Genomic DNA, 17578 nt, shown 5'->3' on the forward strand with positions numbered 1-17578 from the left:
TAACGTCCATTAACAGCTAAGGTCATTTAAGGACGGCCTGTGTGCAAGATGCATGCGTGTACTGTATGCGTGTGTATTTTGGAAGGCTGCGATATGTTTGTGTTTGTCTCCTTGTGATAGCGCGACTTTATAGTGCTACCTCACTGAAACATACTGCTGAAGACACCCAGCAGGACGCCCCACCCGGTCACATTATACTGACAACGGGCGAACCAGTCGCCCCATTCCTAATTTGCTGAGCGTTAAGCAGGAGAAGAAACTACCATTTTAAAGACTTTGGTATGTCTTGGCCAGGGGACAGAACCCAAACCCTTCCTCACAGGGGTGAACGCTCATCAAATAGTCAAAAGTGAGGCAGTGTCAAGGGAGACATCAGGAAGACGAACGTTATTTGGAAAGAAGAAAAAAGATAAGGTCCCAAATTTAGTCGCCTCTTACGATCATGCAATTGGGGGCAGCAGGTACAATTCTTAAGGCTCGTGTTGATTTTCTAAGTATAACTGACCATTTGTGAATTGTAATTCAAACGACGTCATTACCAGGATAACCAGTATTATTGAAAAAAAACAACATTTTTGCATTATCGCAAACATTGTAGATCCTTTTAAACCAAACAACTTCAGTCTAACATGTTATGAGTATGAGGTTCATTCAATTAAGATTCAGATAACCCACATTTTGTTATGAAAAACATAAAATGCAAACGTCAAGGCTAAGATAAATCCTGTGACACCTGGGCCGTTTTCGTTTAAACGGTTGAAACAGGTGTTCGTTTATGTAACAAGGTCGGACCTAGCAATATGATGCTGCTTTCAGGCGAGCCTTGACAAAGCCTTGCAAGGCCATCCTCGATATCCAGGGTTTACGTTACAATGCCGTCCCAAGAGGCCAAAGAATATGTACTGTCTGTAACAAAAATGATGTAGAAGATGAGATGCATTTTATACTACTTTGTCCAGCTTATTCTGAGTTAAGAAATACATATTTAAAACAATACTGTTATTATTACTAGTGTTTATGAATAGATTGAATTATTTTCATGTAAAAATGTAAAAAAAATAAGTAAACTTGGTAAATATTTATTGCATGCAACTGCCAAAAGAAAAGCCCTTGTGGTTCAGTAAAAATGTATATGTTAAATGTGAACGATGAATTATCCTCCGCCATTTTGTATATTGTACTTTGTTATGAACCATGTGTGATGTAATTGTATAACCTATATGCTGTATTGCATTTGGTAAATAAAAAACTTGAAACGTGAAATTTCGCTCTCTACACCCCTGGAATATGTCATAGCAAAATTGAAGGCTCAGTGTGTGCCACTTTGTGGATGAGACAAGGAGACTAGTTCGTTCCTTTGATATAGATCAAAAGAATCTCGCTGTCATGTAACGGTAAAATTGGACAGGATTTGAGGTCGGGCGTTTCTCCTTTGTAGTCTTCAAAGGACAGGCATCAGCCTAGCGATTGGTCAGTTTTTGTTACCTGAGACCAATCAAACAGTTATCGTTGTGCCTTCAACTTTGCTATGATAACGTGAACGTAACCCCTGGATATCGAGTTTAGTTTAAACATATTTATTGCCAAAAATAGACAAGGGTTAGGCACAAGTTAGAACAACTTATCAACGCCTTCTCCCATTATACATTTTTAATGACGTTACAATAATGACAATAAATATATACAATTGTTGTTACAATTTGAACTCAAAATCTCTTGCTGGATTTGATAAAGTTTTGCACAGATCTAAAAATGTTTGAGTTAAAGTCCACGAAAAATTGTGAATTGCCAAACAAAAGAATTTCTAAATTTGACGCAACATGAAAATTAATCAAATTTTGAACCAAAATACGTCTTTCGTTTGTAAAAAGGTGACATTCCATAAAATAGTGAAAGTACAAGATGCACTCTCAACAAGGTTAACTCTAAAAAGGTCAAAATTAAGGGAACTGCACTGGTGTCGGAGCTTAGTAAGCAAAATATTAAGTTTACGATTTCCGATTTTAAAGTAAAAAGGTGGACTTGACTGAAAATTTGATGTTAAACAGGATTTCTATTTAAAGTTTCTTGAATTTCTAGACAAGATGAAGATGACTTAAGTAATGATGTATCGTCTTCAAAAAGACGAGAGGTTGATTCAAACAAATCTGCTATGTCATTAATTAAATATAAGAAATAAAAGTGGGCCAAGAATAGAGCCTTGCGGAACCCCTGCCTCAATTAGACCTACAGAAGAACATGAACTGTTTAAAAATACCTTTTGGTGTCTCTGAGACAAATAATTTTCTAACCACATAAGCAGTTCACCTGAAATTCCGTACGATTTTAACTTCACTACAAGACCTCTATGCCAAACCCTATCAAAAGCTTTGGATATGTCACAGAATACAACACACGTATGTTTTTTCTTCAAGTGCAATACAAATTTGGTGTTAAATATCAATGAGTTGATACACTGTAGAATGACCATGCATAAAGCCAGACTGATATTTGTAAAACAAAGAATTTTCTATAAAGTAGTTGTACAAATGTTTAAAAATCACTCTTTCAAAAACTTTACCAACAGTGGACAGCAAGGAAATCGGTCTATAATTCGAAGGAGAATGCCTGTCACCCTTTTTAGACAACGGCATGATATAAGCTAATTTCCATTTATTTGGCCAAATCCCTGTTGATAAGGACATATTAAATATTATTTCCAGCGGAGTACAAACAGTGTGAGCAGCATATGGTGGCTGATTCCATCCCCACCCGAGGCCTTGCCGAGCTTCAATATCTGTAGAACATCGCGTATTTCAGTTGAATGTAATCTAATTGAACTAATATGTTTGTCAGTTTTTGGCTCAATAATCGGAACATCAGTGTTACTGTCATCTACTCTAGTAATACTACAAAAAATAGTTTTTTAATAATTCAGCTTTATCTTCATCTCTAGTCAAAACTATGACATTAGTAATAGGATCGTCTAAGGAAGATATAGGTTTTGAAGTATCAGACGTTTTAATTAACCTTTTAATTAATTTCCAATAAGACTTAGGATCAGAAGATGAGTACTCATCAATAATATCATAAACATTTTCATAAAAAGTAACACGTGCATGCTTTTTCATATTATTAACTTTGTTTCGCTGTGATTTGAATTTATTGATATCTGCCAAACGTTTGGTTGACCTCGCTATTTTATGTAATCTATCCCTAATTCTTAAGGCTTTTTTAAGCTCAGAGGTCATCCATGGCTTATCATTAGGTTTTACATTTACTTCTTTCCTAGGAATACATTCATTGGCAAAATGATAGATAAATGTTCGTAAAACGATCACATGCTAAATTAACTGCGTCACAATTATAAAAAAATATCTATCCAATTATGATTAGATATAAGTTCATTAAATTTTCAAAATTTGCACCCTTGTACTGCCAAATATTACGTTTATAGCTATGGACTGGTTTAAAAAGACAAGGAAGATTAATGGAAGCAGTACAACCATCATGGTCACTAAATGATCTATCAACAGAAATTACAGAAGAGGCAATACAAGAAATAGAGTCAGATAATAGTATAGGATCTAGTAAGCTAGAACTAGTACGTCCAGTACGAGTAGGATCTTTCATAACATTAGTTAGTGATAAGGAGTTAATGATGTCAAAAAGAACGTGATTATTTGAAGCAGTGAAGAAGACAACATTTAAGTCCCCTGTTACTATATAACATTAGGAGAGATATCAAGAGCATTATTTATAGATGACCTTAAATTTTCCCAAAACGGTAGAATAGAGCTTTCTGATCTATAAGCTGTTCCAATAATGTAAGTCGAGTGGGGTAGGCTATTTTTTGTCCATATAAACTCATTACCAGATGCGCAAGGCATGCACAAACATGTGCAGGTCCGCCAGGATTTATTCCCGAAATTGTTACATTTAAAACCGGACAAACCGGTTGTTCCGCATAAACGAAAAGGCCTCTGTTTGGAATGTAGTCTCATTCTTAATATCATTCCACAGAAGGAAATCGCAAGACCACTGCACAGCTTATGACATGTTCGGATGGGGTTCTGAAATATAATAACACACTACGAGGTTAGCAAGTGTGTCATGCATATACTTATCAACAAGAAAAGCTAATCTCCTGGAATCCATACTCGATGATCTAATATAGTATTTGCGAACAAAAGAGTCTGTAACAAAGTCCTTGTTCATAAAAGTATCGAAGGGTCATTTGTTTGAGGAATGTCCAAGGAGAAGAACCGGAAGACATCACTTAAATGAAAGAAATTTTCAAAAACTATAAAACAAATCTATATCGCGGTCAATGCAAATATAAATAGCCACGAAATTTCACAAGATGCTTCTGAACAAGAGAAAACGTCGCTAAACGTGTACAAAATCGGATTACAGGGTCGGGAAGACGGTTAAGTATATGACGTGGTGAAAACCGGAAATTGACTACACCTAAAACTCAGAAAGGCAGAGACAAAAAAAATATATAATAATAGGTCTGAAAAAACAACGGTATTTTCCACAAAATTACAAACTTTGACAAATAGAAAAATTAAGATAAGTGGACAGAGAGAGCAATCAGGTCAAGCGGCTGATAAATGAAGCCATTTGGATACGCCACAGTAAGTTAGCTGTGAATGGAGGCGATGTGGTCATAGACTCTCGCATATTTACTTATAATAACAATTAGAAAATGATCCAATCGAATTATCAATTAAGTTATTTAATAGATCCATTTGAACTCATTATTTACACATACGCTTTACTGGACACTTGTTTGATAACGGTGACCAAATATTTAACTAGAGTTACTTCCCTTCAGACATAAACAGTAATGTTCATAAACGCCGTGATGTCTTATGATCTTCGACGAATTATATACAGCACATGGAGTATGTACGGACTGTGTTTCTTTTATAAGTTACACAACTAGACACAAAGATAAGGACACAAAGATCGATTGTTCTCTGATTTCATAAGTGCTCATCTTGAGTAACTAATGCCCGTCTTTATATTTTTGTGGCCATTAGGATCAGAGTTACTGTGTAATGTGTACCTATGTTATCATTTGAGTCGTTTACTTTGGCACGAAAATCTTGTAAAGGGTAAACATACATGTACAATGTGTGATTATTACAATCAAGATATGTATACATGTATATGTATCGGGCACTTAAAATCGTTTGGACAAGTGCGATGGTATCTTGTACAATTGATTCATAAAAACACACGTGGTATATTGCTAACAGTTATGCACAAGATCAATATCTTCCAAATATAATGTTGGTAATTGGAGGTGTGGAGAATTCCACTGACACACGCAATCCTGTACCAAAGCCTGAACGTGCACCCATTATAGATCTACTGAGACGAAGTAATAACAAATATTATTAGTCATCAATGATTAGATCGCATATCTACATGTAGTTCACATTGCCGAATAGTACAATTTAGCGAGGCTCATGAGATAAATAGTTAAGGTCATAGAAGTGTATTGCTAAACGGATTAACTTCATTTTGCAAAAAAATGTGTTTCATTTTTTTTGCAAAATGAAGTCAATAAAAATGATATTGACATAGATTGGTATTGCATTAATGTATATCAATTTCATAAATGCTGAAATTGTGTCAAATAAATTATCTATAATAATTTTATGATATAATTGTTTTGTTTTTTTCGAAGAGGGAGATTAAACGATGATTTGCTAGATATGTTTTTTCCTATGTATTCCAGATTTGACTTCGACAGGAGACGGATTAACATCAGTAGTTCGCTTGGTTTTGAATTCTTTGCTCTAGAATCATGTACAATAATTTTGCCATTTAGAAAAAAAACATAAGTACGATAAATCGACTTGCAAGTAGCAAGTTTGCAAAAGATGCGTACACGCACGCCCATACTAGACGCATTTCATGTACGTCAATCTAACATCAAAGGCCAATGGAAGTCCAGAACGGAAATAGTTACCGGTGAATTAAATGCCTGAAGCTCCTGGATACCAGGTATTGAAACTAATCAACCGTTATCTTGTATGTACCTTACGATAAGGTATCGGTTTGTCAACAACACCCACATCAGATTGACACAGGGCTGGTTGGTGGAAATAAAAGTTTTCCGCATCAAAAGGATACCGACGTGGCCAAAATTTACAAAATGTCATTTTTAAAATATTAAGGTAAAAAAAAGCATGTATACCATATTCAGGCAGTGCAAAAAGGATGATACATCTAACTGCTGGAATGCAAGGTGAAACACTCCTTGATACAATATCATATCAGAACATGATGTAATGACATTTCGGTCTAAGTGGGTAGATATTTGTACATGTACTGCAAATACAAACATCTCATTCAGGAGATATACCTGAAGGAGTGAAAGTCACTCAGAAAAGGAAAACCAACCTGAAAATACGTCACAAACAAAAGTACAGTGTACGAACCTGCTTCAAATACGTCTTTCATGAACAACATGTCAGCATGTACGTACGTCACACACAGAATATATACCTACAGGGGTGTACGTCAAACTCGGGAGACATACCTACAGGGATGTACAGGAGAGTACGTCACACACAGAATATAAACCTGTAAGGATGTACGTCACACACAGAAGATATACATGTAAGGATGAACGTCACACACAAAATATAAACCTGTAAGGATGTACGTCACACACAGAATATAAACCTGTACGGATGTACGTCACACACAGAAGATATGCCTACATGGATGTAAGTCACAAACAGAAGATATACCTACAGGGGCGCACATCACAGACAGAAGATATACCTACAGGGAAGTACGTCACAAATAGAAATCATACCTACAGAGATGTACGTCACACACACAAATTATACCTACATGGATGTACGTCACACACACAAATCATACCTACAGGGGAGTACGTCACACACAGAAGATATACATATAGGGATGTACGTCTCAAACAGAAACCATACCGACAGGGGAGTACGTCACACACAGAAGATATACCTACAGGGGGATGTACGTCACTACACAGAAGATATACCTGTAAGGATGTACGTCACACACAGAATATATACCTGTAAGGATGTACGTCACACACAGAAGATATACCTACAGGGATGATGTACGGCACACACAAAAGATATACCTGTAAGGATGTACGTCAAACACAGAAGATATACCTGTAAGGATGTACGTCACACACAGAAGATATACCTGTAAGGATGTACGTCACACACAGAAGATATACATGTAAGAATGTACGTCACACACAAAAGATATACCTGTAAGGATGTACGTCACACACAGAAGATATACCTGTAAGGATGTATGTCACACACAGAAGACATACCTGTAATGATGTACGTCACACACAGAAGATATACTGTAAGGATGTATGTCACACACAGAAGATATACTGTTATGAGGAACGCCATACACAGAAGACATATACGTACAGCTGTACGTCACACACAGAAGATATACCTGTAATGATGTACGTCACACACAGAAGATATACTGTAAGGATGTATGTCACACACAGAAGATATGCCTGTAACGCTGAACGCCATACACAGAAGATATACTGTAACGATGAACGCCACACAGAAGATATACTGTAATGATGAACGCCATACACAGAAGATATACTGTAAGGATGTATGTCACACACAGAAGATATACTGTAGGGATGTATGTCACACACAGAAGATATACCTGTAATGATGAACGCCATCCACAGAATATATACCTGTAATGATGAACGCCACACACAGAAGATATACTGTAATGATGAACGCCCCACACAGAAGATATACCTGTTAGGATGTACGTCACACACAAAAGATATACATGTAAGGCTGTACGTCACACACAGAAGATATACCTGTAATGATGTACGTCACACACAGAAGATATACTGTAATGATGAACGCAATACACAGAAGAAATATATATAAAGCTGTACGTCACACACAGAAGATATACTGTCATGATGAACGCCATACACAGAAGACATATATTTACAGCTGTACGTCACACACAGAAGATATTCTGTAATGATGAACGCCATACACAGAAGATATACTGTAACGATGAACGCCACGCAGAAGATATACTGTAATGATGAACGCCATTCACAGAAGACATATATATACAGCTGTACGTCCCACACAGAAGATATACTGTAAGGATGTACGCCACACACAGAAGACATATATATACAGCTGCACGTAACACACAGAAGATATACTGTAATGATGAAAGAAGATATACTGTAATGATGAACGCCATTCACAGAAGACATATATATACAGCTGTACGTCGCACACAGAAGATATACTGTAAGGATGAACGCCACACACAGTAGACATATATATACAGCTGTACGTAACACAAAGAAGATATACTGTAATGATGAACGCCATTCACAGAAGACATATATATACAGCTGTACGTAACACACAGAAGATATCCTGTAATGATGAACGCCCCACACAGAAGATATCCCTGTTAGGATGTACGTCACACACAAAAGATATACATGCAAGGCTGTACGTCACACACAGAAGATATACTGTCATGATGAACGCCATACACAGAAGATATATATATACAGCTGTACGTAACACACAGAAGATATCCTGTAATGATGAACGCCCCACACAGAAGATATACCTGTCAGGATGTACGTCACACACAAAAGATATACATGTAAGGCTGTACGTCACACACAGAAGATATCCCTGTAATGATGTACGTCACCCACAGAAGATATACTGTAATGATGAACGCCGCACACAGAAGACATATATATACAGCTGTACGTCGCACACAGAAGATATACTGTAAGGATGAACGCCACACACAGTAGACATATATATACAGCTGTACGTAACACAAAGAAGATATACTGTAATGATGAACGCCATACCCAGAAGACATATATATACAGCTGTACGTCACCCACAGAAGATATACTGTAATGATGAACGCAATACACAGAAGAAATATATATAAAGCTGTACGTCACACACAGAAGATATACTGTCATGATGAACGCCATACACAGAAGACATATAATACCTGTAATGATGTACGTCACACACAGAAGATATGCTGTAAGGATGTACGTCACACACAGAAGATATACCTACAGGGATGATGTACGGCACACACAAAAGATATGCCTGTAAGGATGTACGTCAAACACAGAAGATATGCCTGTAAGGATGTACGTCACACACAGAAGATATACTTACTGTTATGAGGAACGCCATACACAGAAGACATATACGTACAGCTGTACGTCACACACAGAAGATATTCTGTAATGATGAACGCCATACACAGAAGATATACTGTAACGATGAACGCCCCACACAGAAGACATATATATACAGCTGTACGTAACACACACATGTAAGGCTGTACGTCACACACAGAAGATATACTGATGTATGTCACACACAGAAGATATACTGTAAGGATGAACGCCATACACAGAAGACATATATTTACAGCTGTACGTCACACACAGAAGATATACTGTAAGGATGAACGCCACACACAGAAGACATATATATACAGCTGTACGTCACACACAGAAGATATACTGTAATGATGAACGCCATACACAGAAGACATATATATACAGCTGTACGTCACACACAGAAGATATACTGTAATGATGAACGCCATACACAGAAGACATATATATACAGCTGTACGTCACACACAGAAGATATACTGTAATGATGAACGCCATACACAGAAGACATATATATACAGCTGTACGTCACACACAGAAGATATACTGTAATGATGAACGCCATACACAGAAGACATATATATACAGCTGTACGTCACACACAGAAGATATACTGTAATGATGAACGCCATACACAGAAGACATATATATACAGCTGTACGTCACACACAGAAGATATACTGTAATGATGAACGCCATACACAGAAGACATATATATACAGCTGTACGTAACACACAAGACTATAACGTCTATAAATCATTTTGAAAAGGATAACCATACCTTGCGAGACTTTGTATGAAAAACAATAATGAAGATCCTTAAGAAGTGGTATTATATTTTGACGTATAAGTATACACAATACTTACATAAAAGCGAAAAAATTATATACATTCGAGAGAGAGAGAAAGAAAATCATACACAGAAGTATCTAAATATTGGAATTTTGTGTTCAATCGCGTTTCAAAAGAGATTTTATCCATACACAACCTACTTAAATAACGTGCTGAACGCTTTAATCTTCCTCTTTAAGTCATCGTGTCTGTCTTAATGACTATGTCCCTCATCCTTTAGAGGTTGATCACGTGTGCCGCGAGAATCTCAAGTAACTTCAGTGCAGTATTCAGTCTGCCGACTCAGAAAGTAACGAACTGATAATAACTTCCTTTTCGCGATGACTTATCTTTGCGAGTATGCTCGAAATTAATATTAGCACTGTTCGCACTGTGTTTCCGGTCATTAGATAGCCGCAGCTAGTGAGACCATCCCTTTGTTGTTTCTTCCCTCGTTTTGCGCATATTTATAATATTTAAAAACGTCGTATATCATTGTCTTATTTACATTTATACATGTGAACACATTTGCATGTTCTTTTTTCTTCGATTGTTGAATGTACAGCATTATACCAGATACAGGTTAGATTAGCCCCACTAAATCGTCGGCATTTCTCCAGTTTCCTTCCCTTTTCTGGTGTTCCGATCTTCCTTTGTATTTCAAGCTCTTTGTAGGATAATATTTCCAGTTTTGGTACTAGCGAGCGAGATACCCCCACTAAATCCTTATTAGGAAATGTATACAGTTCACTATCCTACATTTTGAAGGGTATTTTAGGAGTGCCTGAATTCTCTTTGCTAGTTTTCATCTTAATTCTAAGTTATCATTTCCTTTATTTCCTTCAGAAATGAAGAGTTACAGCTAAATGATCTAGGGAGGAGGGTACATATTATACTGTACTTACGAAACTTTATATTTTGTAGTGAAATAATGTTTCACAAAGCCTGAAGGAAATTTTCAATCGAGTAGTCGGTCAGCATCTAGAGTTATCTACCTTGGTATATATGTAATACAGTGTATAAGGCATAAGAGAAAGTTTCAATTTTAAAGCAGAAACTAAACTCAAGAAAACATCACGGTCAACGTTTTATGAACGGATTTGGCAGCATCATGTATCAAACATTGATCTTTAAAATATTTCTAAATATTGAAAAGTATTAGAATAGGTGATATATTAAAACGTGTAATATGGTGGATTTTTAAATGTATGTTTCTTTAAAGAACATATGAAATCTAAAATGCGATTTAATAAATGGCCTTTTGACGTTCAACAAAGTCGGGATTTTATATGTTTCAGCCCAGCATGGGCAAACGTCCGATGTCATGTGGAGTCGTCTGTGTAACGCAATGTCATAAAGGGCTAATATGGAGGGACAATAGCATGATAGTGGGGCATCGTCAGACAGGGTTATAATGTCATAATGGTGGGGCAATGTCATAGTACCATATAATGATGTAAGAATATCCTACAGGACCAGAATATAGACCATGCATTTGTATATGCCAACATCACAAATACGAGTTCGTGATAAACGTCAGGGATTTATCGAGCGTGTGGGTTTGGGAGTCTGAACTAATAAGTGTATGTAAAAATATCATGAAATTGAGTTTACCGTATGACGCGACGCATCTTTCTATCATATTCAATTTGTGAAGAAACGTTACACCGGAAAGAAATGTGCCCCACTTTCATCAAAAAGTTTGGATCCGAAACTCCACCGCATTAATTTGTTCCAGTCATCTCACAAAACTTCTTTTTTTTTTAATTCACAAAAGATTATTTTGTTACAGAATCGCATCACATTCACAAGATATTTCAGATTTGTCTGTAATTATTTGCAGACATATTTTTATTTATTTTTTTATTTTTTTTTATTTTATCATGTTTACCGTGTCTAAAATTCCCGATATGATGTAAAAATCACAGCTCACTCATGAAACTAGAGAAACATATACCAATATTTGTTAATTCAATGGTAATATGATAACATTAGCTTGATATCGACACCCGAACACAAATCGAGGGAGTAGAAACAATGCAAATGTGTCGCCTACTTTACCCCCTTCGCTCGTCTTTATCAAGTAATCGAAATGCGGTACCAGCAGCACTTAGTGCTATTGTTTAAATCGGTCTTAACAATGTTTCTATTATTTTTTACTTTCACGACATATAAGGATCCCCAAAACTAACTAATCATTGGAAATTCATATTTGCGGCTGGATGGACTGTACATTTTGTAACGTTATGTCTAGCTTTTGATAATACCTTGCTGGGGTATTTATGCAAAATTATAAAAGATAAAATTAATTTAATATAAACAACAGCAGCGTTTTAAGTTTAAAAGGAGCTAGAAATGGGTGTTCGAACCCTGGACTTCAGATATACCTGGCCAACTGGTCCAAACCGAATTAAGGGGAGGTAACCGTTTATAAGAAGAGCCACAATGCAGCGGGGCAGCATCCTTGATATCCAGGGGTTACGCTTACTTTCATTTAGCGAGCGTAAACCCTGGAAATCGAGGATGGCGGAGCAGGGACCATTAATATAATTGTTTCGACTTTTTTTTGTAAACTATAGATTTTCAGCGAATTATCTCTTCCTTGCGACAAAAGGATAATCCGTTAAACGAATAACTAGTCGTATATAAGTTCGTGTCTGCTACAAGGACCATGTGCATGCACCAATAAACTAGAATACTCAAACATTTCAAGTAATTTACCAACTGGGAGTTGTTTAGCTGGAATTAATCTTTGTTTCGGATTGTTATTATTTTTTTTTTTTTAATCATGGCGTCGTGTTTTCTGCTTTCACGTTCATCAGAGGGTAGTTAGCAAGTTTTACAATTGTAAAATAGTTCGTAATCGTTGCCTACATCTGGTCTCTGTAATTTGTTGATTGTTTGAACAAGGATATATTTATGTAATTTAGTAGTCACTAATTTAGACAACTCTTTTTAAATAGGATGTTGAGGATTTTTCCGTAATCTCGTCGTTAATTACATGTACATATGGATAAAACCAGGTCTAGTACACTGGCCTTCGAGCTATATATTATATAACTGCAACAACCCATAATCCCCTATATTATAAAGCTTGGGACTATTTTCCAAGATTCCAATAATAATTAAAATATTTTAAGATGATTTTTTACTAAGAAAAACGGTTGTTCATTTTCCTTTTTTTCGCCTTTTTGAATCTTATACCGATAAAACATATTAATGAGTTTTCATTTTACGTGAAAATTGCTTAAAACATCGGTTTCATGTATAGCTATTATAAGTCATCAAAACTATATGTAGCTCAACCGGCAGTGTGTATTGGACCAGTTTTAATTATCGACAAAGGACTTTGGGCGTTATGGGTCATTTTTGGCCTTGCAAGTAAACAAATCTACTTGAAAATTATTTACCATTTTCTGCATATTGGTTAATTTGGCCCATCTTTAATGGAGAAGATTTTTCCCATGCGCATATGTCCTGCCATAGCAACGAGATTGCGTTACTATACCGAAATAGTCAAAATATGGTGTTTTTGGCCAGTTAGCATACAACAATGAAAGCCTCCGCGTGCGATAAACAAAAAATCCTTTCCACGAATGAACACTGGCATGACAATGTTCCTGCATGTTAAATATTGGTTTGTTGCATGCGCAGGCTTTAATTATTTTACTTTAAAATTACAAATTTTCAACAAAATAGCGCACAACGGACAATATTTACAAATTTAACTTATGAAAATGCGAGTTTATGCATCTCTTTATCATGTCATAATTCCTAAACCTAGTGTCGAATGCTTCCTTCATTCCAGATTTCTAACAACTATATACTTTTAAATCCCCGATAAGGCCGGAAATAACCCTTAACGCCCCTCGTCCTTAGCCAATATCTTGATAGTGTCGGCAGATTCTTCAAATACAATTCCTACTTTCAAGGTCAGTGCCCAAACCGATGTTCCATAGGGATTTTTCAACACCAAGACCAGTCGATGTTCCGATATTATTACCGCATTACTCAGTTCAACTGTTGCCACAATTATACCAGTTTAATAAACCGTTGGCAACGCCTCTCTGGATATATTTTAGATGCAGCTATCAAGATTCACTCAAGATTTTGAATCGTCAATAAGTCGTGTTTTAAATATCGATTTTAAACTAACAAAATGGCCAGGACATTGACAGATATACAAAACTTGTGTGAATCTTGTTGAGAGAAGGTATAAAACCTCACAATATGACACCTTTTCTTGTATACAAAATAAAAAATTTATTATTACAATATACATACATGAACTTTATTCACATTGTCAATGTGATAATGAATAACAAGATTGGGGTAGTATAGCGCAGACGATGTGTTCGGACCGTATTGCCATCTTAAGACACGGGCACCTCTTTTTCTAAGAGGAACTGCAACTTAACTGAACATCGCGAGGTTAGTTTGTTATATTGCATAGCATCTCCCGATTGCTGAAACCTGGTGGAATCGTTTAACAAAACTTGGGACACAATGCGCAAACCCGGTGCGCAAAAAGTCCTTCAGATCATAGTTTTCGTATTGTGTAGACTTTGTCGTACTCTTGGATTATGAAGCGTTTAGAAGCATTTCCTGTGGACAATGGATGGGCCGGACTCGTCATATTCCTGCTTGCTGATCCACATCTGTTGGAAGGTGGACAGAGAAGCCAAGATGGAGCCTCCGATCCAGACGGAGTATTTCCTCTCTGGTGGAGCAATGATCTTGATTTTCATGGTTGGTGGAGCGAGGGCAGTGATTTCCTTCTGCAGACGGTCGGCAATACCGGGGAACATTGTGCTGCCACCTGACAGTACAGTGTTGGCATACAAGTCTTTACGGATATCTACGTCACACTTCATGATACTGTTGTATGTGGTTTCGTGAATACCAGCAGATTCCATTCCCAAGAATGAGGGCTGGAACAGAGCCTCGGGGCACCTGAACCTCTCGTTTCCAATGGTGATCACCTGACCGTCGGGAAGTTCGTAGCTCTTCTCCAGTGATGAGGAGGAAGCAGCTGTCTGCATTTCTTGTTCAAAGTCAAGTGCTACATAAGATAATTTTTCCTTAATGTCTCTTACGATTTCTCTCTCGGCTGTGGTTGTGAATGAGTAACCACGCTCGGTAAGGATTTTCATCAGATAGTCTGTTAGATCACGACCAGCGAGATCCAAACGGAGGATGGCGTGGGGAAGGGCATAACCTTCGTAGATTGGGACTGTGTGGGACACACCATCGCCAGCATCGAACACGATTCCGGTGGTACGACCAGAGGCGTATAGGGACAACACAGCCTGGATGGCGACGTACATGGCGGGAGAGTTGAAGGTCTCGAACATGATCTGTGTCATCTTTTCCCTGTTGGCCTTGGGGTTAAGTGGGGCCTCTGTCAGGAGGACAGGGTGCTCCTCGGGAGCTACACGGAGCTCGTTGTAGAAGGTGTGATGCCAAATCTTCTCCATATCGTCCCAGTTTGTGACGATACCGTGTTCGATGGGGTACTTGAGGGTTAGAATACCCCTCTTGCTCTGGGCCTCATCACCGACATAGCTGTCCTTCTGTCCCATACCGACCATCACTCCCTGTAATGACAAAAGAAAAATACACATTAGAAAACACATTTCCATTTAGAATTGAAGCTAACAAATATACTTTCTCACTGAACAGGTCAACTATCATACACGTAGAACGAACTTGCATTGGTCATGCAGGACACTTGTAGTAACAAGGATCAAGTTAACTGACCTTACAAGGTCAAGCTCACAATTTTTTTCCGGTTTTGTTTAAACATATCAATATTTGAGATGGATAGGCTACCAAGGCCCAATTAAGTTTTGATAAAAAAAACTACCAAGGCTCAATAAAGTTTTGATAAAAAAGTACAAGTGTCGTACTGTCCAGAAAGGAAAGACATTTTTTTGTACTTCACGTACGGAAAGGATAGGCTCACAGGAAGTTGAACATTCCACAATCTTCTAGAAAGCGAGTTTGACCTAGTCTAGCTGCCCCATTGTTTGCGTTAGAGTGATTTTCTAGTCGACATATTTCCCACCTGTCACTGCTGCGTCGGCTTACTAAAACCGAGGGCTACACACACATATGTATTCACGCGAGCAATAGCATGACTCACACACCGCTTTATTGATCGACTAGAATAGCCGGCACACCTTCATATAATGCCGCGTGTTTCAATATAATCGAGAACTATGACCAGCACAGGACATTGAAATATTTCGTTCATTTGTAGGAAAAGGCTTACAATTGGGCTTATAAAATACTATAAAACAGGATACGAATACCTAACTAACCATGCGCGAAATCTGGGTCTCGTACGACAGGCGAATGCCGGCGTTACGATGACGTAGTTATCAAGCCTAAAAATAGTAAATTTCCTCCACACGGAAATTATGCAGAATTTTATTATAAAACTAGTAATAATCCGAGTTTCAAATGCTACAAGCACATTACAAGTTATGAATTTGAAGGCTTGCATGTGCAATACTTCATGAATGAAAGAGTTCGCTTGGAAAGTATGAAGGGCGTGGCCAACCGAGGCGAGACACGGTGGCACTTTCACTATTCACAAATTTATAACGAATTTTACCACAATTCAAACTCGGATGTCGGTAGTTTTCTTGCTTGGTGTACGCGTTGGGATATCTACACAAATTAATCCCGAATATTAATGTACTATGCTCACAATTTGGCAAGTTGAAAACGCCGGGTCGGGCAACGCCCATGTACATAACATTATGCCATTCTTGAAATACAGTTTCATATATTGCAAATATATTCGGTTACAACCGATACACAAAATAACTTTCAGAACTCAATATTTGGCGACACATACATGCCTTAATGCAATATATACAAATGTTAATTTAATTTATTAACAAGGAAATGTATTCAACGGTATGAAACAAAAAATGAACATTACACATGAATATGAAGAGGAACTATCCGCATAATACAATATTACTACACCGTTCCTGGTTTTATAATGGCAATATTTCTAACTACGTATCACATTTCAAATATTTCATTTTTAAACAATAGTCAATTTCCAAGATTCAATTTCTTTACCTGATGACGGGGTCTTCCGACGATGGAGGGGAAGACGGCACGAGGAGCATCGTCTCCAGCGAAACCGGCCTTGCACATGCCGGATCCATTGTCTACAACCAAAGCGGCTACATCATCGTCACACATTTTGATGGTTTAGAAATGTCTACCCCAAATACTACCCAAAGATGTTCAGTGTGTTCCGTGCAACCGTCAACGGCAAAGTGACAGGATACCGGCTGTGTGCACAGTTTTAAACACGCTGTTGGCACGCTCGATCTTGCCAATACCATAAAAGGAGATGTAGTTATCCTTATAAGGTAATACGACTAGAAAGCGTTTGCGCTATTTATATAAACCATTCACCGCCTAGATACACATGGGTGAGTAGCAGAGTTCGACGATAAGCTCCGCCCA

The 17578-nt window shown here is 37.4% G+C and overlaps 1 pseudogene across 1 annotated transcript; it reads right to left on the reverse strand.

Annotated features, from left to right (window-relative positions):
- Window positions 1–14327: 14327 nt before the first annotated feature.
- Window positions 14328–17416, reverse strand: LOC110440549 (annotated as a pseudogene). Its single transcript, XR_002461749.1, has 2 exons — window positions 17183–17416; window positions 14328–15681 (listed from the first exon to the last, which is right to left on the reverse strand). The product of XR_002461749.1 is annotated as an actin, cytoplasmic-like (transcript).
- Between the last annotated feature and the right edge of the window lie 162 nt (window positions 17417–17578).

This window comes from Mizuhopecten yessoensis, unplaced genomic scaffold (genome assembly GCF_002113885.1).
Source record: "Mizuhopecten yessoensis strain PY_sf001 unplaced genomic scaffold, ASM211388v2 scaffold11185, whole genome shotgun sequence".
Lineage (NCBI taxonomy): Eukaryota > Metazoa > Mollusca > Bivalvia > Pectinida > Pectinidae > Mizuhopecten > Mizuhopecten yessoensis.